The sequence below is a fragment of the Taudactylus pleione genome, unplaced genomic scaffold (assembly GCF_031769625.1).
Source record: "Taudactylus pleione unplaced genomic scaffold, aTauple2 ptg000296l, whole genome shotgun sequence".
NCBI lineage: Eukaryota > Metazoa > Chordata > Amphibia > Anura > Myobatrachidae > Taudactylus > Taudactylus pleione.
In genome coordinates, this window is record NW_028284698.1 from 11093401 (window position 1) to 11118972 (window position 25572).

General features: G+C 44.3%; 1 protein-coding gene across 1 annotated transcript in view; it reads left to right on the plus strand.

The window, feature by feature from the left end:
* The first annotated feature begins 15049 nt into the window (after positions 1 to 15049).
* Positions 15050 to 25572, plus strand: part of CAPN6 (calpain 6) — a 218343-nt gene continuing 207820 nt past the window's right edge. The window contains exon 1 of the mRNA XM_088482849.1: positions 15050 to 15118. The gene's annotated coding sequence lies outside the window, so the exon portion shown is untranslated. The remainder of the gene's footprint in view (positions 15119 to 25572) is intronic.

A 25572-nucleotide genomic window follows, 5' to 3' on the forward strand; every position in this document is an offset into this window, starting at 1 on the left:
CAGTTAGGTGCATAAATATTGGGACATTGATAGAATTTTCATATTTTGGCCTCTATTCACCACCACAATGGCTTTGAAATGAAACAAGCAAGATGTGATTTAACTGCAGACTTTCAGATTTAATTTGAGCGTAATTACATCCAAATTAGGTGAACGGTGTAGGAATTACAACGGTTTCTATATGTGCCTCCCACTTTTTAAGGGGCCAAAAGTAATGGGACAAACTAAACAATCCTAAATCTAACTTTCACTTTTTAATACTTTGTTACAAATCCTTTGCAGGAAATTACAGCCTGAAGTCTGGAACGCATAGACATCATCAGACGCTGGGTTTCATCCCTGGTGATGCTCTGCCAGGCCTCTACTGCAAATGTCTTCAGTTCCTGCTTGTTCTTGGGGCATTTTCCCTTCAGTTTTGTCTTCATCAAGTGAAATGCATGCTCAATCAGATTCAGGTCAGGGGATTGACTTGGCCATTGCATAACATTCCACTTTCAAGCCTTAAAAAACTCTTTGGTTGCTTTTGCAGTATGCTTCGGGTCATTGTCCATCTGCACTGTGAAGCGCCGTCTAATGAGTTCTGAAGCATTTGACTGAATATGAGCATATAATATGGCCCGAAACACTTCAGAATTCATTCTGCTGCTTTTGTCAGGAGTCACATCATCAATAAATACAAGGGAACCAGTTCCATTGGCACCCATACATGCCCATCCCATGACACTACCACCACCATGCTTCACTGAAGAGGTGGTATGTTTAGGATCATGAGCAGTTCCTTTCCTTCACTTCTCTTCCCATCACTCTGGTACAAGTTGATCTTTGTCTCATCTGTCCATAGGATGTTGTTCCAGAACTGTAATGGCTTTTTTAGATGTTGTTTGGCAAACTCTAATCTGGTCTTCTTGTTTTTGTGGCTCACCAATTGTTTACATCTTGTGGTGAACCTTCTATATTCACTCTTGTGAAGTCTTCTCTTGATTGTTGACTTGTTTACCTGCTTAATTGATAATGAAATAATGAGGGAATAGCCCACACCTGTCCATGAAATAGCTTTTGAGTTGATAGTCCCATTACTTTTGGCCCCTTAAAAAGTGGGAGGCACATATTGAAACTGTTGTAATTCCTACACCGTTCACCCGATTTGGATGTAATTGCCCTCAAATTAAATCTGAAAGTCTGCAGTTAAAGCACATCTTGTTTGTTTCATTTCAAAACCATTGTGGTGGTGAATAGAGGCCAAAATCTGAAAATTCTGTCAATGTCCCAATATTTATGGACCTGACTGTATCTATCTAGAGAGAGAGATACAGAGAGGGACAGAGGACCTTATTCAGAGGCGGCCATACGGTCTACGACCGCATGGCCGCCTTGATGTTTGGCCAGTGCGCATGCGCATGAGGGAGCCGGCTCCCTCATGCGCATGCATCAGACCCACTACGACCGACAGCGCCGGTCGTAGTGGGTCTCTTTCCAAAGGGAGCGAGCTGTCGATGTTGAGTGACAGCTCGCCCCGTTTGGAAGGCAGGCCGGGGGGGTGGCAGCCCAAACGGAGGCGTTCCCATGGGAATGCCTACTGTTTGGAGGAGGCCCCACTGACATCACAAGTGATGTCAGTGGAGAGCTTCCGGCTCTGACAGAGCCAGAAGCTCTCCGGGGCTTACGACAAGTGAGACCATCACCCGAGCGGTTGTTAGAGCTGTGGGTGTAAACCCACAGCCTAACGACCGAAACAGAGGAGGGCGGTCAGGATGCAAGCGGCCGCCCAGTTTCTGAGCGACCGCTTGCATCCTGCGACCGCCTCTGAATGAGGGCCAGAGAGAGAGAGAGAGAAAGAGATGTAATAGATATGTTAAAATGGGTGCAAATGAATCACAATTTTATGTCCTCCGCCAGACTCCTAAAGGAAGAAAGAAGAGGAAGAAAGAAAAGGGAGGAACATCTAAGAGTTAAGAGAAAACTGAGTATCATGTATGAAGAGGTGTGGGATAGTGTCTGTAGAGTGTAGTGTGGTGGGATTATCTGCTAGGGGGCACCAGCCAAAATCTTGGGCACCAAATTGGTTAGGGCTGGCTCTGGCCACACTGCAATGTTATGAACAACAGCGTGACCTGTCACTTCCCAGTCTGCAGGAGAGGCATCCTTTACTTTCTTCCACAGCACTAGAGCACTGTGCTGTACTCTCATTATACAACCACTGATTCTAAAGTTATGTAACAGCAGATGCAGTAAGGGGTTAATGGTATACACAGCAGATGAAGAAATAATTTAATAATTTATTATATACTCTACTGTCTTAAAAAAAATCAATTGCACTGTGTAATATAAATGACCACTAAGTCTGTGAATACCAGGATTTACATACACAGGATACGAATGATTTGATATGTGGTAACTGATTTACGGACAAATCAATTGAGTAACCTATTGATCAGTACAAGTTTGTATTATACAATCTAAGGTGTCACTACAAAAGTCCCATCAGATCTTAATAAGGGATAATTGATATATCGATATACTGCTGGCTAGATCAATTCAAGAGGTGCATAAGATAATTAAGCTACTTGCAGGATCCAGTTGTATGATGAATCTAAAGGCCCCCATACACGGCACGATATATACGTGCTGATCCGACGGATTGGCACGATATAGGTGCTATATTGTGCCGTGTATGGGCACGATATTGTACTTGATATCGTGCTGCGTGCTCCCGCGCGTCGTACATCGCATTCCCAGATCTTCCTGCAAAACCATCTGATCTGGGATGCGATGTTCGATCCCATTCATATGAAGGAGGGGGAAGCCGACATATCATGCAGTCTGCAGGGACCGCACATTTGCCAGCAGTGACAGTACGAGTCACCCTACACGGTGCATTGCACCGTGTATGGGCACCTTAAGTATTTGCTGGATCAATTGTATTATCCCCACCTGTTAGGAGATACCACTAACATGGATTTGAAAATAGAATAACTATTGTGCAGAGCTATTGTTATGAATTTCTGATATTGTTTTTCATTAATATGATCACGTATTGTATACTCTTCTGGCGCCAGAGCTTTGAGATATGTCTTGTCTAAAAATAAACTTGTAATTTAATTGGATATCTGATAATTGATGACAAGCACATTCAAAATTATTTGTTTTTATTTTCGCCAACTTTTCTCCTTTATAGATTAATATTTTCTTTATTATATGTCTTCTGTGAGTATTATATATAAAATTTTCTTATGTTTTTAGGTGTGTATATTTTACTTAAAGGTTATGTTTTAATACATGTTTATACGTAAGAGTGCCCCCGCAAAGGAGTCTTCTATACTATCCTGCTATACAGGATAGTAAAAGTGTGAGTGTTTGTTACACACACTGCACACTCACACACTGCAGTGCAAACAAACAGGCTACTGTCTGTTTGGTGCTGCAGTATGCTATATTGTTTATCTGTCCAAAATATACTTTACTACATTTGAGGCTGCTGCACCACAAGAAGACCTCTTGTTGTGAGTTTTTTCCCAGTTATAAAAAAATATGCAAAACTATTTTTTTTCCTGTTGTCTAAAACATGTGAAGAAATATTTTCAATATGGTGTTAATTGGTTTAGACAGACAAAATACAAAGTTCAGAAACAGGATCCAAAAGAGAAGGTCATTTCTTACTCTGTGGTTCAATAATATATGAATCCAGTCACAAAATCCCAATGTAATAGACCAATCCTTTCTTATTGTCTCAGTATAAGATTCAGATAGAGGTGATTAGGTGCTTTCTCTTCACTAATTCAAAAACTCTCCTCATATATTTGTCATCTCAAAGGCAAACAGAGAAAAAACAGTAATGCAGCACTGTTGGAAAAAAGAACAATTTATTAACATATTGCACTCACATTTTGATAAAAGGTAAAACCATTTAAACCACACAATGTGGTATCCCCGTGGAAACAGAAGTCTGGTATTTTACTTCCTATTACAGTGTCCTTTTTTAAGATGTACCAATTCTTTTTGAATACTGATTTAATTTATTTAAAATGAATGGAATGATTTGAATTGACTGATAAAGGCCCATTCAAATTTATTTTCACTTTGTTTGGGTTCTGTAACCTTATCCTTTTTTTCAAAAGTTCAGGCCTCTCAATATTCTCTACTTTTTCCCGTGTTGTATCTAAAGTATGTGAATGATTACCCTTCTTCAAAACCCAGAGGACATGTCACAAACTTCCTTTTCAGTACAATATCTTTTTACCCTCAGGAACTGACTGAAAGGAATACCTTCCAGCCAGTTCCTATGGAGCTGACTTATCCGCTCAATATATACATTGGAGTTAGCCAAGTTTCTGTGAGTTTTGGTCTGTATAGCTCCCTCCTTTATATAAATACTTAAATCTGAAAAAAAATTCTGATTAACTAGATACAAAAAATAAAACAATGTTAAAATCATTCTGATTTAACACCTGACAAAAATTGGTAAGACTTTCTTCAGGGCTCTTACAAACAAAAAGGACATTATCTATATATTTCTTCCAGGACACCTGGCCCACCACCAGCTGACCATCAAATAAATGATTCCTCCCAAAAGGCCATAAAGAGGTTGGCATAACTGCGGATGAAACTGGTGCCCATTGCAGTACCTATTTGTTGCAGATAATACGTCCCATTAAAATAAAAGTCATTACTCACTAAAATCAATTGTATGCCCTCCAAAATAAAAGTGTTAAGATCACTAGAATATTCTGTTTGATCTGAAAAACATGACACAGCTTGAAGTCCTCTTTCAGACTCAATGATGGTGTAAAGAATGCTGACATCAGCACTTATCAAATATAAGTCCTCTTCCCATTTATATGCTGTAAATTCAATAATACATCATTGTTATCTTTTAAAAAAGCTTTTGTATTCTTGATCAAAGGCTGTAGGAAGGAGTAAATAACTGCTGATAAGTTAGAGGTAATACTGTTCATTTTGGATACTATACGCTGAGCATTTGGGTGCATCAGATCTTTATGCACTTTTGTCTAAAACAAAACAACCTGCAATCTTTTCTAACTGATTTAAAAAATTATATTGTGTATTTCAAGAAGTTGTTTGTTGAAATGAGTGACACAGCATACTGTTCTGTTTGGTGGTGACACACCCTTAATCTGCACCCCAAAACTATTCTCACAAGACTGTTCCTCTAAGTGCATGCAAACAATTGCCAGTGTAGTCTGTGTCGAAAAAACAAAGACATTAAAAAAATATTGCATAGTGTGTTATCCTTCCAGTGTAAGCAACGGTGTGTGCAGTGGTGTCCCCCCATCATCTGCACTCCATCAATGCAATTCTCACAAAGACCTGTTCCACCAAGTGTGCGAAAACAATTGCCAGCGTAGTCTGTGTATAAAAAAACAAAGACATTAGTGCAAAACAATTTGCATTGTATATAATCCAGTGTACATGATGCTGTGTGCAGTGGTGTTCCCGCATCATCTGCACCCCAAAACAATTCTCATAAAGATCTGTTCTTCCAAGTGCATGCAAACAACTGCTAGTCTTGTTTGTGGCGAAAAAAATAAAGCAATTTGTGCAAAAAAATTGCATAGTGTTATACATCCAGTGTAAGCGAACATGTGTGCAGTGGTGTCCCCCTATCATCTGCACCCCAAAACAATTCTCATGAAGACAACACAACAATGTCTCCTGCTTCAGTTTCTCCTGCAAATGCTGCTGCCAGGAAAAAAATTACTTTTCCCAAGAGACCTACTAGTGATGAGGATGAGCTAACTCAGCGCACAAGAGTGAAACACCACATATGGTCAGGCTTAAAATAATTGCCCAAAATTATTGACACCTCTACCAAGATGTAATCTGATACATTAAGCATCAATAGAATGGTGGAGGATTTATTTTAATGACAATGTACTAATTAGTTTGTCACACAGTCCCTTTCAATACTGGTAGAAAAAAGGAAGTTTGGAGACCATTGTACAAACTAGCTTTAGGCTACTTCCTAAAAATGTTCAAAAACTGATGTTCATAAAAATGAACTACAAATTCTATGAGGAAGACCTTTACCGCCAATTGCAACAAAGTACAGAGACTTCTGTAAGGGTGGATTCCAGTGGGGATGATCTAATATTGTGTGAGGGTGAGGATTGGAGATGGTATGAAATACCGCCAGCCTCATGGCCGGCGGTTTGATTCCCGGCAGCGCCTGGCCGACAGATGAGCAGAGCCCGGCAGCGGAAGCCCGACAGCGCTGGAAATCCTGATCGTCCTAAGGTAAGTATATACTAACCTAACCTAACCCCCTAACCCTCCTTAGGGGTGCCTAACCCTAACCTCCCCCCCAAGTGCCTAACCCTAATCCCCCCTCTAAGTGCCTAACCCTAACCCCCCCTTCCCCGTTGCCTAAACCTAAGTCCCCTGGGGAGTGCCTAACCCTAAGTCCCCCCACAGGGGTGCCTAACCCTAACCCTCCCTCCCCCTAGCCTAACCATAACCCTCCCGGGGGGGTGCCTACCCCTAAGTCCCCCCGGGAGCCCTAAACCTAACCCTCCCCCCCGCAGCTGTCCACTCGCGGCGCACGGCATGGCTTCGGGGAAATGTCAGGCATCTACATCTAGACGCCCGGCATTTCATCCTCGAGATATGACAGTCGGGAAGCCGGCTGCCGGTATTAAGGCAGCCAGTTTCCCAATTGTATACCTGAGGATGAGGATGATAATGACATCTTCCAACTGTATACATGATTAATAACACTATTAGCCGCCTTAAGCTCAAAACACTAAAAACAATATTGTGAGCTGTGAGGTGGTCAAAATTTGATTGGAAATTAATGTTACTGAGGTTAATAATACTGTAGGAACAAAACAGGTCCAAATTACATTATTTTAGCTGTTTTTATAAATTAAAAAAGCCAGATCCCAAACCAAAGCACTTAAAGAAAACCTTTTGAGGGTGGTTTTGGCAAAACCAAAACATGGGTGTCCACGCACATCACTAATACTGTATATATATATATATATATATATATATATATATATATTAGGGATGTGCAGGCTCGGTTTTACTCGGATTTACTCGGATCTCAAAACGGCATTTTATTGGCTATCGCCTATCATGTGTTTTGGATAGCCAATATAATAAATCCGAATTTGCGGTAAAGTGCCGATAAGAACCGAGTAAATCCGAGTAAATCCGAGCCTGCACATCCCTAATATATATATATATATATATATATATATATATATATATATATATATATATACACACACAGTATACGTATTTATTATAGAAATTATAAAAAAGCAATGACATTCCATAGACAAAAAGCCTTACAGTTTCACATGTCCCATTAAGGCTTCTTAGACATGATCTGAAATTTCACAAAACCTATTGAATTTCTGCCAGTCAAACTTAAAAAAACAATGAAATTCCGATCATTAAAGCTGACGCCTTAATGGACGTGTTCCTTGCATATGCCATCACACCCTGTGGTTAAGTGCAGATTCAGCACTCTCACAGAGTGAAATTGCTGTCACTCAGAAAATGGTAGAGCTGCTAATTCACAGAATTGTGTGCTCATTGGAATACACACATGCAGTTTATGCTGCACATTTTTTTCCCCTGTATTTCCAGAACTAGGACCGACTCAGAGCCCAATGCTGGTTATGCTGAATATGGCGGACCCTTATGTCGTTTATCCCCTGTATTTTGGCAACCAGGGCTGGTTCTGAATAGCCCAGGGCTGGTTGTGCTTAAAACGGGAGACCCCTACGTCGTTTGTCTCCTGTATTTAGCACCACCAGCACTGGGTCTGCAAAACCCGGTGCTGGTTGTTCATTTTGGAGGGGCACAGCGTTTTTTGATTTTTTTCATGTTACACTTTCATTTTTTTTAAACACAGCAGCACAGACGGATCTCACTGATCCCGTCCGTGCATCTGTGTTTGTTTTTATCACACACAGATGCAGGCATCACAAATCTCCCAGATCCTGTCAGCCACCACTGCCCGCACCGCTGCCGGGTCCTGCAGCACTAACCGTTGCCCACACCGCCGCTGTTCTTACCCACTACCCCCCACGCCCCCTGGTCCTGACTGCAGCTAATGGCCACTTCTTTTCCCTGGGACCTACATCCACTACCGTCCACACTGGCCAGCCATCTTGGTGCACCCAAGTGAAGCCACAGTGAGTGCTCCTGCTGAAGGCACCTACTGAGGCTGCGCAACAGTTGAAGCTTCCTAAATCTTTAATGGCGTAATTGTGAGGTAATAGTTTAAAAACTGTAACTTTCTCAATTACCTAAACCCCAAAAGGCCCTACCCTGGAACAAGAGCTACCTAATAAAACAAACCCCAAGTCTAAATTCGCCCCCTACCCTAAGTTATGCCTTCCCAAATATCCCCCATAGAGATTAGTAGAAAAGTGGTCCTAACTGAGAGTGTCAGAAAAAACTAACAGTTGGAGCTTTATTACTCCCAAGTCCTCATTTTTTATGTTTTTGCACTGATATATGGCATGCAGCACCAAGAGACAGTTCTACCCGTCCAGGCCAAATTTCAGCGCAGTACCTAAAATAGATTTTGAGGTGTAGCCCCTTAAACACTATGCTCTCCCACCGAAATTCTCTAAGGGGAATACTGTTTTTTTCTAGTCAGCCTTAATATAAGGGCACAACTGTGCCCTTATAATATGTGCACACTGCACAGTTAACCCTCAGATTCCCTTAACTGAAAGTCCAAATGTACTTCCAATGCTTGCAAAGCATTTGTGCAAACAGAATAAGTGTGTTAAGAGAACTGTGGAATGTAGGTAATTTTATAAACAAGCTTTCACCTCTTACATGAGCTTTGCTGTGACGCTAGGAACAAAGTAAATCTGCTGGGAAAGAATGTAAAGCACGCTCAGGCACAGCACACAATGAGCCTTTCAAAGGGGCCAATTTATTAACACTATTGGGCCCGTTACACATGCAGAAATGCTATTTTATGCATGTTTTAAGTAGAGATGAGCGGTTCGGATTCTGTGGAATCCGAACCGCTCCGAACATTGGGGATCCGAGTCCACCCGAACCCTGTTCGGGTGTTCACCGCCTGACTCGGATCCCCGTTCGGGGCCGAACGGCGGCCGTCTGATGTCGGATTCTCACTAGAGAATCCGACATCAGGTCTCCTCGCGTGTAGGGCAGAGCGCAGTGATAGCGCTCTGCCCTACACAGACACAGACACACAGCCGCCAGCGGCAGCTGTGTGTTTGTTACAGCAGCCAATGAGAGTCACACAGACTCTCATTGGCTGCTGCACGGAGGGAGCCGGCTGGAGCTCACACATGAGCTCCGTCTTCCGGCTCCCTCCTCAGCGTGTGACAGAGCGGACGGCGCGGGAGCGGGGATACAGGTAAGTTTTATTTTTTTTATTTTTTTACTTGTCAAAGGTCCGGGGGCGCTACTGGGGGGGGGGGTCTGCACTACTGGGGGGGGGCTATACTACTGGGGGGGCCATACTACAGAGGGGCCTGCTACTGGGGGGGCTATACTACTGGGGGGGGGGTCTGCACTACTGGGGGGGGGTCTGCTACTGGGGGAGGCAATACTACTGGGGGGGCCATACTACAGAGGGGCCTGCTACTGGGGGGGGCTATACTACTGGGGGGGGTCTGCTACTGGGGGGGCCATACTACTGGGGGGGATCTGCACTATTGGGAGGCCATACTACAGAGGGGCCTGCTACTGGGGGGGGGCTATACTACTGGGGGGGTCTGCACTACTGGGGGGGGTCTGCTACTGGGCAGGGCTATACTACTGGGGGGGCCATACTACAGAGGGGCCTGCTACTGGGGGGGGCTATACTACTGGGGGGGGTCTGCTACTGGGGGGGCCATACTACTGAGGGGCCTGCTACTGGGGGGGGCCATACTACTGGGGGGGCCTACTACAGGGGGGGCCATACTACAGGGGGGGCCCATACTACAGGGGGGGGCTACTACTGGAGCAGCCTACTACTGGGGGGGCCTGCTACTGGGGCAGCCTACTACTGGGGGAGCCATACTACTGGGGGGGCATACTACTGGGTGGCATGCTAATGGGGGGCATACTACTGGGGGGGGCCTGCTAATGGGGGACATACTACTGGGGGGGCCTGCTAATGGGGGGCATACTACTGGGGAGCATTCAACTGGGGGCACTGCATAGTGGACCGTACTACTAAGGGGACTGCATAGGGGGCACCACTGCTGGGGGACATTGTGTAAGGGACACCGCTACTGTGGGCATTGTGTAAAAGGGTCACTACTGTGGGCATTGTGTAAAAGGGGCACTACTGTGTGTCGTAACATAAATAAGAGACACTACTTTATGGTGTAATGTGAATCAGGCCCTATGTGCGGTGTAATGCTAATAAGATTGTGCACTGTGACTCCTAGGGCCGTAGCCCACTTTGTAAACAAGTACTGTGACTCTGCTGGCCGTACCCCACTGGGTGGGTGCACTACTTTTCATTTCTGCCACTGCTGTGTGGCAATGTGTCATAGATGTGCTTTATACTGTGGTGTCTGTGTCGTTGTGCCGCTGCTTTGTCGCTTAGTAACCAGTCAGCTCACTGCAACCTTTGGCCAATAATGTTGAAAACAATATTATAAGCTGTGATATGGTCTAAATTGACTGGAAATTAATGTTATTGAGGTTAATAATACTCTAGGAAGAAAAAAAAGACCAATTTATGTGATTTTAGCTTTTTTTGTCAATTTTTGTAAAAAAATCCAAATCCAAATCCAAATCCAAATCCAAAGCCAGTCACCGCAGTTTGGCAAATCCAAATCCAAATCCAAAGCCGGACGACGAATTAGAACCAAATCCAAATCCAAATCCGGCAAAAATGGTCCGGCGCACATCCCTAGTTTTAAGTAACGGCACATACATTATTAGGGGCCACTTAATAATTAGCAAACTCTGAGTTTGCTTGAGAGAATCAGCATCATCTTCAGATGGTGCTGATTCCCTGCGCCCTGCTCCTTCCTATGGGATGAAGATCCAGGGTTGTGAGGAGTGATCGAAGCAAATCCCTCCGCCACCATCGCACTGTGGGGCTCCAAGATCCAGCGCCATCTAAAGATAACATTGGTTCTCACTAGCAAATTTATAAAACTTGTTTTTCAGAGTTTGCTACTTATTAGGCAGCTCTACCTGGCCCCTAATGATGAATGGGCCCAGATACTTAAAACATGCGGAAACTATTGTTTCCGCATGGCCCATTAGTGATGATGAAGAGGCCCCACAGTGACAGACTTACAGCCTTAATCAGGAGAAGGAACAAAGTAGAAAACATCTGAGTATAAGTTGAGACAATTTTCTGGTGCGATGAACAATATCTCTAAACACATGTGTAACTGCTTGCAGGGAGTTTCCTTTAAGCTAAAAGCTGGTTATGTCTAGTTGAAGAAGAGGGTTTATAGTTAGGGGTAAATCTGCATACACACTACACAATGTGTATACATACTTGCCGATGCCGGCAACGGCGAACGCTGGCTGAGGGGCGGGGGGGGGGCTTGGTGATCATGCATTCAGCAGCATGGCATCGTTAACAATATCCCTAGATTTGGCTTCATGTACAGCCGACTGGGGATATCGTTATCGTCCCGTGGGAGAGCGTATTGTTGGTCGTTCAGACTATACACACTAGACGATATGAACGATCTATTGTTGAGCGATATCGTTATCATTCATATCATTCACTTTTATCATCTAGTGTGTACGCGGCATAAGACATACTAGCTGAATTTGTCCCAGAATGGAAGATGCAGGCGGCCATGGTTGGGGTGACGCTAATCACATCATAATGGCCTTGCCTCCATGGCATCTGAGGGGGGGTGAGGCTATAATGATGCGATTCTCTGTGAATAACATCTCCCATCCCGCCCATTTCACTAAAATGGGTGCAATTCAGGAGGTTGTCTCGCTCTTCCAGCAGTCCTTGAGGACTCCACACCTTTTGGGAGTCTCTCGGACATTCCAGGAGAGTAGGTGAATATGGTGTTAGAGGAGGCCCTATATTTTTAGTTACTGGTTTCCTAACTGTTCCCCTCCCACAAGATCTCATTTCATTTTGTCCCTTTTTGTCACAGCTGTGTAGTATTATCCAGAGCCGTAACACTAGACTTTTTGGTGCTCTGTGCCAGAAAGAGCATCGGCGCCCCCCCCCCCCTATTTTTCAAATAGGAACATAAGACCCGAAAAAGGGCCATGGCCTCATGAGAAAGGGCCATGGCCTCATGAGGAAGGGCCATGGCCTCATGAGGAAGGACCAGGGAAGAGATAGGGGAGGCCAGGAGCTGCTAGTGATAAAAGAAGAGGAAGCTACAAGTGAGAATGATAATAAACAGAAAATTGACAGGCCCAAACAGCGCCCCCTGGACTTACACCTCTGGAACCCTACACACAAGCTTGGTGTGTAAGCACTGTCCTATCCTTTCACCATACTTATTTTGAACACAACATTCTCTAGCTTCACCCGTCCTGCTATAGATCAATATATGAGGACATATCTCAGCATCGGTACAAAAATAAAATATATTGATTTTTTTTCTCTCTAATAAAGTTTGACACCTTTGAAGTACAGTATGGCAGGACAGGGATAGTGTAACTCTTCAGCCTCTACCAACCTTGAGTGCATGAAGAGTAAAGTTATATTTTTCTTATAATGTAGTGAGTCCCAACCATACCACCATGGAGAATGGATTGACATTCTCATGTCAGCTATATAGACTCTAAATTCCAAGGAACGCCAATCTGCAGGACGGTGACGCCACAGCAGAATCTGAAGGTTGGATAGTTTTTGAATCTACAGTATTTGAAATGGGCTTTTCTGAAGCAAAATTACATTTTCACAAAATTCCACCTCATCTTTTCCTTATCTCTAGGCACTGGCCAACTGTGCCTAATCCTAAATTCAGCCCTGATCGTTATTCAATTCTACTACTTTTCAATATACATCTTATATAAATGTTAACTTTCACAGCTTGAAAGAAGAAGAGACTGCAATGGTAAAATAGGGCTGTTGCCTGTTCACATAGCATATTGTGCATAACTTTGCACTGTGCATACCTGTACTCAGAAAATGAGCGTACACAAATCTTTGTATCTACATACAGGCGGAACAGGTCTTCTCACACAGGCAATGTAAATTCGAAATACCGCAAATGCAGGCCTGCAGAAACCTGCTAATATGCCTGACAGTAGTAAAAACAATAAAATAAAGATAAAGAAAAACACTGTGTGACCCTGCCCTCTAAAAGTGTAACCAGCACTAGTACTTACAGCCCCCCAAATATATCATGCTACAGAATTGTCTTATGTTCCTGGCCCCACCTAATCTCTGAAGTTCCTCTTGTCTTCTATTTTGGCACCAAAACTATCCATTTGGGTCTGACCCAGCTTGTCCTGATATTCTTTTCTGACAACCCTCCTGACTTATTCACAGGCTGTTTTGGCTTCTTGACCACCCTTTAATCTCACCATAACGGCACAACTGGAGGCACAGCAGACAGCCTTTCAAGCCTTCCTGCTAATTGGGGGTTTGTTAGACTCTGTATCTGCTGCTACCAGTACAAATCCAGGTTGGCAGATTCGGATCCATAAATACAGCTTGAACCGTGACAAAATATTAGTATGGGTTAAAGCAGGAGATGGCATTTGCCACCGTAGCTTATAAGCTAAATTTTCCCTGGGTAATCACCAGTAAAGCTATCACTTTACTTTTCATTCTTACAAGAGCCGCTTTCCCAACAAGAGGTTTTTCATAAATAGCCCCAAAAAGTAATTTCACAACACTGCCATATGCATCAATAAGCAACAACACTTTTGAGGGCTAAAATGTGAAGGGTCTTTAATAGATCCCATAAAACATGACCTGAGCAAATGTGTTGTAAATGTAAAATGTGTTGAAATATGGTGTGTGCTTCTCCGCTGCCTCCATCATGCTACTTTAGGGACGTATCTGCCTTTACCAAGATGGCCTGAACCAAGAAGTTTGAACTTTGCAGTGCCATCTTGTCACTGTTAGAGTGCCAGAGTGGAACACAGATCTGTTCCACATAGCTCCAGATAGACCCTGCAATATACCTAAGTATACACCCTGCAAAGGCATACTGCTTGCTTGTATATGCACTGCTACCCACATACATCACTGCCTGGTGCTCAGTATATTCTACTCCATCCAGGATACTATGTGTATGATCTGTGAATATGTCTGTAGCAACATACTGCTACACAATAAACCATACTCCTGGTTAAATCCTGACTGTCATGACCATACCTCCCAACTTTTCAATATGTGAAAGAGGGACATCCGTGCATGCCGTAGACACGCACCCGGAAATAGGGGTGTGGCCAATCCACAAGGGGACGTGGCCTTGTGAGAATTTGATGACCCCACATGCCATGCCCCCATTTTCATCATGCTAGGGGCTTGCCTAGCACTCCGGGATCTGCTGGACAGCCCCCCAACCTCTTCAAGAGCTGGCAATGCAGAGCAGCGATGTCAGTGAATCCTACACAACTTCTCCCTACACGTGGGACACTGCAGCCCGCGGGTGGGACAGCGGGTCAGTGCCTGTAGAATCCGATGGTGTATACTATTTACTCTGCATACCACCGCCAACAAAATACATATCAACAAAATTCTGCTGTAAAGATGGTAGACAGTAACACAAATACAGACAATGCATTACAGTAGCTGCACAGTATTTAAATCAATATAATGTAACACAGCCTTGTGTTCTCTGTTTACTTGTCTAAAGTTTTCCAGGTCATTTGGAATTTGTCTTTCACTCTATGACAAGAACCACTCCCCCCCTTCCCATAATAGATCTTGTACTTAGTGTGGCTCCAGAATACACCTCCCCAAGTTCCCTCTGTCACATGAATTAGTTTAGAATCCCAGATCTCTCCAATGACTCACTGTCCCACTTACAAAACAGAACCATGCTTTTAAAACATAGACCAGAATACAAGACACTCCTCTAAAAAATGCCACCTTGGTACGGTCAGCAGTTTTGTAGTTTTGGCAGCTGGAAAATATTTAATTATATTGATTTTCGGGTTTGCATTTCATCCAGCTAGCAGAGTGCATCGGAAGCAGTAGAGCTGGGAGGTAAGGATGATTCTGTACATACACACTGTGACAGGGTTTTACTTATTTAATGTATTCAACAGAATAGATAAATATATATATATATATATATATATATATATATATATACAGTATATATATATATATATATTCTGTTGAATACAATACATAGGATATATATTTATATATATATATATATATATATAGATATATAAATGTTAGTAATGTATTCAGTGTATTCAACAGAATCAATATACATATAGCTCTGTTTGTTTGTGTATTGTTTTTACCTAGAAAGTGAAATACCTTGTTGTGAGAATTGTAAAGATACAGTGTCATTATATGTATTATGTAATTGTTATTTCCTTTCTACAATGCTCTCAGCCTTCCATACTGTACAAAGATGTATCTTGTAGTGCTGTAGTTGTTGAGGTTTCTTTTTGTCTGGCTGCATGAATGAGTTAGTGACAAGCTTCATTTAATGCCACTTGCTTCAGTAGTGCTAATGTGCTACTGTGAATAATTATTTTGAGTTGTTGAATAATATAATCTTCTTTTACACAGTTTCTATTAAATATGAAAACAAATGTGATATTTGCGTGTCTCTGCACAGTTCTTAGATGCTAGAATCCCACTATATTAGTAGATTACTGATATATGTTTTCTGTTTTGTATTGAAATGTTCTCAAATATTTCTGTGATATGTTGTGCTAGATAGGGAACTGTAGGTGGTTTTCATTCTATTTAATATCAATAGCTCACAGAATGCTACATTATTTCTGAGAAAGTTCAGCCAACATCTAGAAATCATATACCAAGCATAAAGAGTGCACAGTAAAATGCAGAAAGAATACATTAAAGTGCATCAAGGTGCACTACCTACTATCCGCTATCTGATGTCTCTGCAAAGTAGAGGCCTGATTCATATGTGGACATTAATGCAATCGTAACTGCGTTTACTCACTATTTGCAATTTGAAAATATGCTATTGACTCCCTTGCCGTCCAGTGCTTAGAGACTCCTACTGAAAGCATCTCACATCCGCCGCTCACGCGCAAAACCAGAAACATCGTACACAGAAAACCCAGAAAACAGTGTTTAAATAATCCGACACACCTGTGTTTTTCTGAACAACCCCCGTTACCTCTGTGCGAGTGTACAAGCAATCGCTCAATTTGCGGAAATATCTGCATTGCGTCCACTCTAAATCAGGCCCTAGGACCGCACCTAGATGTGCGGAGAGGAAAACATCTCTAGAAAAGGAGCAATACTCAAGTTTAGTTTCACTTATGGCATACATATGAATACATGACATTTCACACAGCAAGAACACACCTAAAAAAGTGTGCCATACAGTGGCGTGATAGTGCATTGCAGGGTCCCTGAGTAAAATTTGTATTGGCCTTTTCTAAACATGCATGTTTCGGTACATGTGGCAGCCTAGAAGAGCCTCTGCTCTGCTATATTGAGAGCAGATGAGGTTCTCCAGAAGGGGCAACCCAGTATGGGCAGGGCCGGCTCCAGGTGGAGTAGCACCCTGTGTAAAAAATTTTTGACACCTCCCTGCAGCAGCAGGATGCCCTCTAGTTCCATCACTGGTGCCCTTCTCACCATAGGCAAAACTGGGGGCTGGTCCAGGGGTGCACAGGACCACCCATTAGCCCAGTTTGCATAAAAAAAATGGCCACCGGGTGAGCTGCTGCGCATGCCCAGCAGCGGCTCTTCACACAAGCAGCAAAACAGACGAGCAGCAGGTAAGTGTTTGCGGTGACTGCAGGGAAGGGGGTGGAGGGGTATTGGAGCTGTGCACAGTGCTAAGGGAGGAGGGGGGTATTGGAGCTGTGCACAGTGTTGAGGGGGGAGGGGGGATTGTTGGAGCTGTGCCCAGTGCTGAGGGGGGAATTGTTGGAGCTGTGCACAGTGCTGAGGGGGGATTGTTAGAGCTGTGCACAGTGCTGAGGGGGGAGGGGGGATTGTTAGAGCTGTGCACAGTGCTGAGGGGGGAATTGTTGGAGCTGTGCACAGTGCTGAGGGGGGAATTGTTGGAGCTGTGCACAGTGCTGAGGGGGGATTGTTAGAGCTGTGCACAGTGCTGAGGGGGGAGGGGGGGATTGTTAGAGCTGTGCACAGTGCTGAGGGGGGAATTGTTGGAGCTGTGCACAGTGCTGAGGGGGGATTGTTAGAGCTGTGCACAGTGCTGAGGGGGGGAGGGGGAATTGTTGGAGCTGTGCACAGTGCTGAGGGGGGAATTGTTGGAGCTGTGCACAGTGCTGAGGGGGGATTGTTGGAACTGTGCACAGTGCTGAGGGGGGATTGTTAGAGCTGTGCACAGTGCTGAGGGGGGAGGGGGGATTGTTAGAGCTGTGCACAGTGCTGAGGGGGGAATTGTTGGAGCTGTGCACAGTGCTGAGGGGGGATTGTTAGAGCTGTGCACAGTGCTGAGGGGGGAGGGGGAATTGTTGGAGCTGTGCACAGTGCTGAGGGGGGAATTGTTGGAGCTGTGCACAGTGCTGAGGGGGGATTGTTGGAGCTGTGCACAGTGCTGAGGGGGGGAGGGGGGATTGTTGGAGCTGTGCACAGTGCTGAGGGGGGATTGGAGCTGACTGCACAGGGGGCAGGGGAGGAAGGTTGGAGCCAGGGCTGCCATCAGAAATTATGGTGCTTCGGACTGACAAAAAAAGCATTTCGCTCCTTCTTCTGTCTCAGCCTCTATGCTCCGGACGCCGGCTCCTTACACTACCCGCCCATCATGGCTCCTCTCTTTTATTTAGCGGCGTGGGGGGACGTCATTACATCACACTGCGCTTGCTTCGGTGTACAAAAAAAACTTTATTGGGGGCAAGATAGTGGGCACAGCGGCCAATGCGGGAGGGTGGCGCTGCTGGGACTGGGTGAGAAGTGACTCCCCATGAGTCGCTTACTCACTCACTGTATTGTGCAGCGGGGGGGGGATAGTGGTGGGCACTTGCGTGGGCAGCTGCAGACCTGCAGCATACTGGTTGGAGCGGCCGGAACCCTCCATCTTGGCCTTTCACTGCAGGGGGGTAGTGGCAGGTGGGCGCGCAGGCAGCACAACATGCCTCCCTGCACCTGGTGACACTATGGGGTAGGACGCCTCTGGTGTTTTTTTTCCAATATCTGACATGGTGCTAAAACTGGGACCACCCATTACCAGATCTCTAGTTTCACCTATGCTTCTCACTCCTTGATCTAATGTCAATCTCACTTCACAAAATCTGCCATCTTTAGCCATAAGCCTATGCAATTTGGATAAGATCTAAGTGTACTTGTACAAATCAAGACTCACAGCAAAAGCAAAGCTGACTGTGCATTGCAACCAAGACATTTTGCACTTTGTAAATGACTTCTCTTGAAGTAACTGACTTGGGATCAGTAAATATACCACATATAAGTCATAAACATTTTACTGCACCTGCCACCTACAATGAAGCATTATGGATTGAACAGTCTGAATTTCACCTTGGTGTTCTGGTGTAATGTTTCAAAACAATAAGTTTCTTGTGATAATTAAGAAAAACGGAAATATCCCTGGTAACTGGCGCACAAAAAATCTACCCAATATAGATTCACCAATAAACTTATCACCAAAGTTTCATACAATATAACAGACTACAGATTTTGGGACTCATAAGACAGGCGCTTTAAAAGATACTACTTATAAATTGATACATATATATACATCCCTACTTTTGGAACGTAAAGATGGCACATGTATTGAAATCGATCTTTTCCTTTCAGTCTTCTCAACTCAGATGTAGGGAGATCATGAAAAAGAAATAAATATATACATGTGTAGACCAATTTCTCTTCTATAGAAAGAAAGTTCAAAAGAAATCCTCTTTATCCACCATGTATATCTGTGAATGATAATCAGCGTGCCAGCTGCGGTGTTCTAGTGTATGCTGTACAGTACCTACCTTCTAGAGGGAAATCTGTGTCCTTCTTTAGATCTTACATCAGTGAGAGAAACCCATTTCTTACAACTAGCTTGTATGATAGACATTGCTGCTATTAATCTTGATAACAGCACTGCAATATAGAGTTATACACCCAGGGCCCCATCTGTGCCCCATCAATCCCCAAAAAAACATTTTCAGTACCCATTTAAATTAAATTACCCATTTTAATCATACCTTTAAACAGTGGGGTATCTATAATGGGTGCAGGGGGTGTGGTGTACACGGGCCCCTGAGTCCGGGGGGCCCACACCGCACACCCTGCCCGTTCCGCATCGGCGGCAGCAGTGCTGCACAAATCACCGGGAAAATGGTGCGGCGCTCATGTGCCTGGCATTTTGCACATGTGCCATAGGAAAATTGCCAGGAAAATGGCTGCCGCGCCATTTCCACAGAGACCTGCACATGCACATTAGACTTTGTCACAGCGCTAGAGTCTACTAGTGTTCAGAGTCTACGGCACTCAGTGTGCTGCCGTGATGAGAGGAGAGGGCCCTGTACGGAGACTGCACATGGGCCCCCTCCTCTCTTAAAATGTCCCTGCCTTTAGGGTTATTATTACTTATAATGATATAAAATATTTGCTTCTCATTGTCTTCATTTGGATGAGGAACTCTTGCCTCTCTGGCAGGGTGTGGTCTGAGCCAAGAGTTGCAGCTGAAGTGAGAAGGTGGCTCTACTCCAGCTTACACCTGCACCCCAACATCTATTCCCTCACCTCTTGGGGCTTTCCCACTACAAAATGTGATCATGTGATGAGACCGATTTATCTGAGATAAATAGTGATTATACATACGTACACATTATAGAATCCTCCGTCAGATCATTCAATTATCATGATCTGCCAGATAACTGTATAGTGGGTGCCCATCTTAAAGCTAGGTATACACCTATACAATTATAGGGCCGACCACCCAATATCATCTGATCGTCCTGATGACTGTATAGAAGTTTTGGCCACGCCCCTCACCAGTACCCTTGTCTGACACTGCTGTCACTGGCCCTGTGCAGATGTTATTACTTGGAGCATTTGACTAATAAATATGTGGAGTTCCCTTTTATATATCATAATGTAATATTGTTTAGTAAAACTGGAAATGCATACAGTATATTAAAATGACATCAGTTTACTGTAATATGACAGTTGATAAATCAATAAAACTTTAAAATATCTGATATTCATTTAGAATATGAAATGTTTTTGGTATTACATACTGTAGATGAAATAAGCCAAATAGTTTTGTTAAAATGAATTGAAACATGGATGGAAATTACTCATGTCACTTTCCCAACCTGTCAATTTACAAGTGCAAGTAGTGATGTAACTTGAATCATATGAATAATGAAAATTGTTTGTTTATAATGTGACAGGAATAAAGGTGCATGCACACTAGGGGTGTGCACCGGCCATTTTTCGTGTTTTGTGTTTTAGTTTTGGATCTGGATCTTTCTTCGTGTTTTGGATCTGGATTGGTTTTGCCAAAATCACCCTTCCGTGTTTTGGGTTCTGGGTTTTGTGTTTTGGATCTGTATTTTTTATTTTTTTTAAAAAGCATAAAAACAGCTAAAATCACAGAATTTGTGGGTTTTTCTGCTCCTATGCTATTATTAACCTCAATAAAATTAATTTCCACTCATTTCCAGTCTATTCTGAACACCTCACACCTCACAATAGTGTTTTTATGTCCAAAAGGTTGCACTGAGGTAGCTGGATGACTATGCTAAGCGACACAAGTGGGCGGCACAAACACGTGGCTCATCTAGGAGTGACACTACAGTGGCAGACAGGATGGCAGTTTGAAAAACTAGGCCCCAAACAGTACATAATGCAAAGAAAAAAAAGAGGTGCAAGATGGAATTGTCCTTGGGCCCTCCCACCCACACTTATGTTGTATAAACAGGACATGCACACTTTAACAAACCAATCATTTCAGCGCCAGTGGCTGAAATGATTGGTCCGTTTGGGCCCCCACAAAACAAGCTGGCAATTAATCTGTTCCTGCACAAACTGGCTCTACGGAGGCAAGATGTCGTCCTCATCCTCCTCATCCACCGATTCCTCACCCTCTTCAGTGTTGTGTACATCCTCATCCTCACAGAGTATTAATTCGTCCCCGCTGGAATCCACCACCACAGGTCCCTCTGTACGTTCTGTAGGCTGGTCTCCCTGGAAGAGTTGATAATTATTTTTGAAGAACATCATCTTCTCCACATTTTGTGGAAGCAACCTCCTACGCCTTTCGCTGACAAGGTTCCCGGCTGCACTAAACACTCTTTCGGAGTACACACTGGAGGGGGGGCAACTCAGGTAAAATAGAGCCAGTTTGTACAGGGGCCTCCAAATTGCCTCTTTTTCCTGCCAGTACAGATACAGACGGTCTGACATGCCTACTTGGATGCTGTAACCGATGTAATCCTCCACCATTCTGTCAATGGTGACAGTATCATATGCAGTGACAGTAGACATGTCAGAAATTGTTGCCAGGTCCTTCAGTCCTGACCAGATGTCCAAACTTGGTCCTGCCTGCCCTGCATCACCTTCAGTGGATTGCTTAGGATACCTAAGTTGTTTCCTGGCAGCCCCAGTTGCGGGAGAAAATGAAGAAGGAGCTGTTGACGTGTCAAGTTCCACTTCAGCTGACAGTGTTTCACCAGCAGGTCTTTGCACCTCTGCAGGCTTGTGTCGGCCGGAAAGAGAGACACCACATAGGTTTTAAACCTAGGATCGAGCATGGTGGCCAAAATGTAGTGGTCTGATTTCAACAGATTGACCACCCTGGAATCCTGTCAAAGCGAATGAAGGGCTTCATCCACAAGTCCCACATGCCGAGCGGGATCGCTCCATCTTAGCTCCTCCTTCACTTTCTCCAGCTGCTTCTGCAAAAGCCTGATGAGGACAATGACCTGACCCAAGCTGGCAGTGTCTGAACTGACTTCACGTGTGGCAAGTTCGAAGGGCTGGAGAACCTTGCACAACACGGAAATCATTCTCCACTGCGCTTGAGTCAGGTGCATACCCCTCCTTTGCCTATGTCATAGGTGGATGTATAGGCTTGAATGGCCTTTTGCTGCTCCTCCATCCTCTGAAGCATATAGGGGGTTGAGTTCCACCGCGTCACAACCTCTTGCTTCAGGTGATGGCGGGGCAGGTTCAAGAGTGTTTGCTGGTGCTCCAGTATTCGCCACGAAGTCACTGAATGGCGAAAGTGGGCAGAAATATTTCGGGCCACCCAAGGCGTCTCATGCATGCCCCTGTCGTTTTTCAGAAAATTCTGCACCACCAAACTTATTGTGTGAGCAAAACATGGGATGTGCTGGAATTTGCCCAGATGTAATGCCTGCACAATATTGGTGGCATTGTCAGATATCACAAATCCCCAGGAGAGTCTAAGTGGGGATTTCCCCCAGTTTTTCTAAGAGGTTGTTGGCGGTGTGCCTCTTACTGAAACTGGTGATACACAGCGTAGCCTGCATTGGAACGTGGTGGCGTTTCTGAGATGCTGCTACTGGTGACGCTGCTGTTGTTGCTGCGTAAGGTGATACATCTACCCAGTGGGCTGTCACAGTCATATAGTCTTTAGTCTGCCCTGTTCCACTTGTCCACATGTCCGTGGTTAAGTGGACATTGGGTACAATCGCATTTTTTAGGACACTGAGGACACTTTTACTGACGTTTCTGTACAGTCTCGGTATCGCCTGCCTAGTGAAGTGGAATCTAGAAGGGATTTGGTACCGGGGAACACACTACCTCCATCAATTGTCTAAATCCCACTGCACTAATGGCGGATACCGGACGCACGTCTAACACCAACATAGCGGTCAAGGCCTCAGCTATCCATTTTGCTTCAGGATGACTGCTGTCGTACTTCATCCTCCTCGCTAAGGACTGTTGGTGGGTCAATTGTTTAGTAAATGTAGTGGTGTTCCTACTTTCTCTCTGGGATGATGAACGACTCCCAGCAGCAACAGCAGCAGCGGCAGCAGTAGGCGTAGCAATGCAGGATCCTCCGGAGGAATCCCGGATAGGAGAGTCAGTCATGCCAGTGATGTGGCCTGCAGGACTACTTCCGATCCTGACTAAGGAGGAAATTGACGAGGAGGGAGTTGACGGTGTGGTTTTCAGACGCTTGGATACAACAGGACAAAGGGATTTAGGTGTCCCTGGACTGCTTATGGTCTTACCCAAAGTTTCTGAACTTGACAGTAACTTTTTATGAACACGCTGCAGGTGACATATAAGGGAGGATGTTCCTAGGTGGTAGTTAGGTCCCTACCCCTACTTATTTAACCTTAACATATGGTACATATGGCAAGACAATTGTTGTCCGGATTTGGATAGAAATATTGCCAGAACAAAGAGGATGGAATGCTTGGTCTTCTGCCCTGGCATGACCGTGATGGGCTTTTTCATCCCACGGACAACAACTGTCTCCCCTGGAGCCTGATTTAAACAAACCACATCACCATAAGAATCCTCCTCGCCAACTTCCTCCTCAGCCACAGCTACACCAGTATCCTCATCCTGTTGTACTTCAACGGTGACCTCTTCAATTTGCATATCTGCAAGTGGACTGTGGATGCTCCTTCCAGCACTTGCAGAGGGCGTGCAAATGGTGGAAAGAGCCACCTCTTCCCGTCCAGTGTTGGGAAGGTCAGGCATCGCAACCGCCACCACACTTGGACTCTCCTTGGGGATTTGTGATATCTTCTTAGAACGCACAGTTCTTCACTGTGCTTTTGCCAGCTTAACTCAATTGATTTTTGTAGCGGGAGGAGGGCTTCCATCGTCATGTGAAGCTGAACCACTTGTCATGAACATAGGGAAAGACCTTAACCGTTCCTTGCCACTCCGTGTCATAAATGGCATATTGGCAAGTTTACGTTTCTCCTCAGATGATTTAAATGTTTTTTTTAAGGTCATTTCCCTGAACTTTGTCATTTGGGATTTTATATGCCCTCTACTATGACATTGGGCATCGACCTTGGCAGACGACGTTGATGGCATTTTATCGTCTATGTCATGACTAGTGGCAGCAGCTTCAGCACTAGGAGGAAGTGGTTCTTGATCTTTCCCTATTTAATTTTTATCGGACAAAGTTTTGTCCTCCATTTATGTTATATTGATATATACGTGCGGCTAAGGCGCACACAAACACAGAAAAGAAGAATTTAAAATTTTGTTTGAAGTGTGCTTTGGGGGTTACACCACCCTTTAACAGACTTATGACACAGGCGCATGCTTGGCGCTACTCCTTTGTTGATGCACGTGCGGCTACAGCGCATACAATTCACAACACAGAAAAGAAGAATTTTAGTATTTTTGGGGGGAGTGCACTTTGGGGGTTACACCACCCTTTAACAGACTTATGACACAGGTGCACACTTGGCACTGCTCCTTTGTTGATGCACGTGTGGCTACAGCGCATACAATTCACAACACAGAAAAGATTTTTTTTTGTTGGAGCGCACTTTGGGGGTTACACTACCCTTTAACAGATGAGCCAGCTGGCCCTTTACTTATTACACAGGCGCACGCTTGGTACTGCTCCTTTGTTGATGCATGTGTGGCTACAGTGCATACAATTCACAACACAGAAAAGAAGATTTTTTTTTGTTGGAGTGCACTTTGGGGGTTACACCACCCTTTAACAGATGAGCCAGCCGGGCCTTTACTTATGACACAGGCGCACGCTTGGCACTGCTCCTTTGTTGATGCACATGCGGCTACTGTGCATACACTTCACACACACAGAAAAAAAGAATTGTTTATTTTTTGTGGAGTGCACTTTGGGGCTTACACCACCCTTTAACAGACTTATGACACAGGTGCACACTTGGCACTGCTCCTTTGTTGATGCACGTGTGGCTACAGCACACACAATTCACAATGCAGAAAAGAAAACAATTTTTTTTTTGGAGTGCACTTTGGGGGTTACACCACCCTTTAACAGACTTATGACACAGGCGATGCTTGGTGCTGCTCCTTTGTTGATGCATGTGCGGCTACAGCGCATACAATTCACAACACAGAAAAGAAGAATTTTTATTTTTTTTGGAGTGCACTTTGGGGGTTAAACCACCCTTTAACACACGAGCCAGCAGGCCCTTTACTTATGACACAGGTGCACGCTTGGCGCTGCTCCTTTGTTGATGCACGTGCGGCTACAGTGCATACAATTCACAACATAGAAAAGAAGAATTTTTTTTTTTGGAACGCACTTTGGGGTTACACCACCCTTTAACAGACTTATGACACAGGTGCATGCTTGGTGCTGTTCCTTTGTTGATGCACGTGCAGCTACAGCGCACACAATTCACAACACAGAAAAGAAGAATGTTTTTTTTGAAGTGCACTTTGGGGGTTGCACCACCCTTTAAGAGATAAGCCAGCCGGCCCTTTACTTATGACACAGGCGCACGCTTGGCGCTGCTCCTTTGTTGATGCACGTGAAGCTACAGTGCACACAATTCAAAAACACAAAAATAAATGGTTTTTTT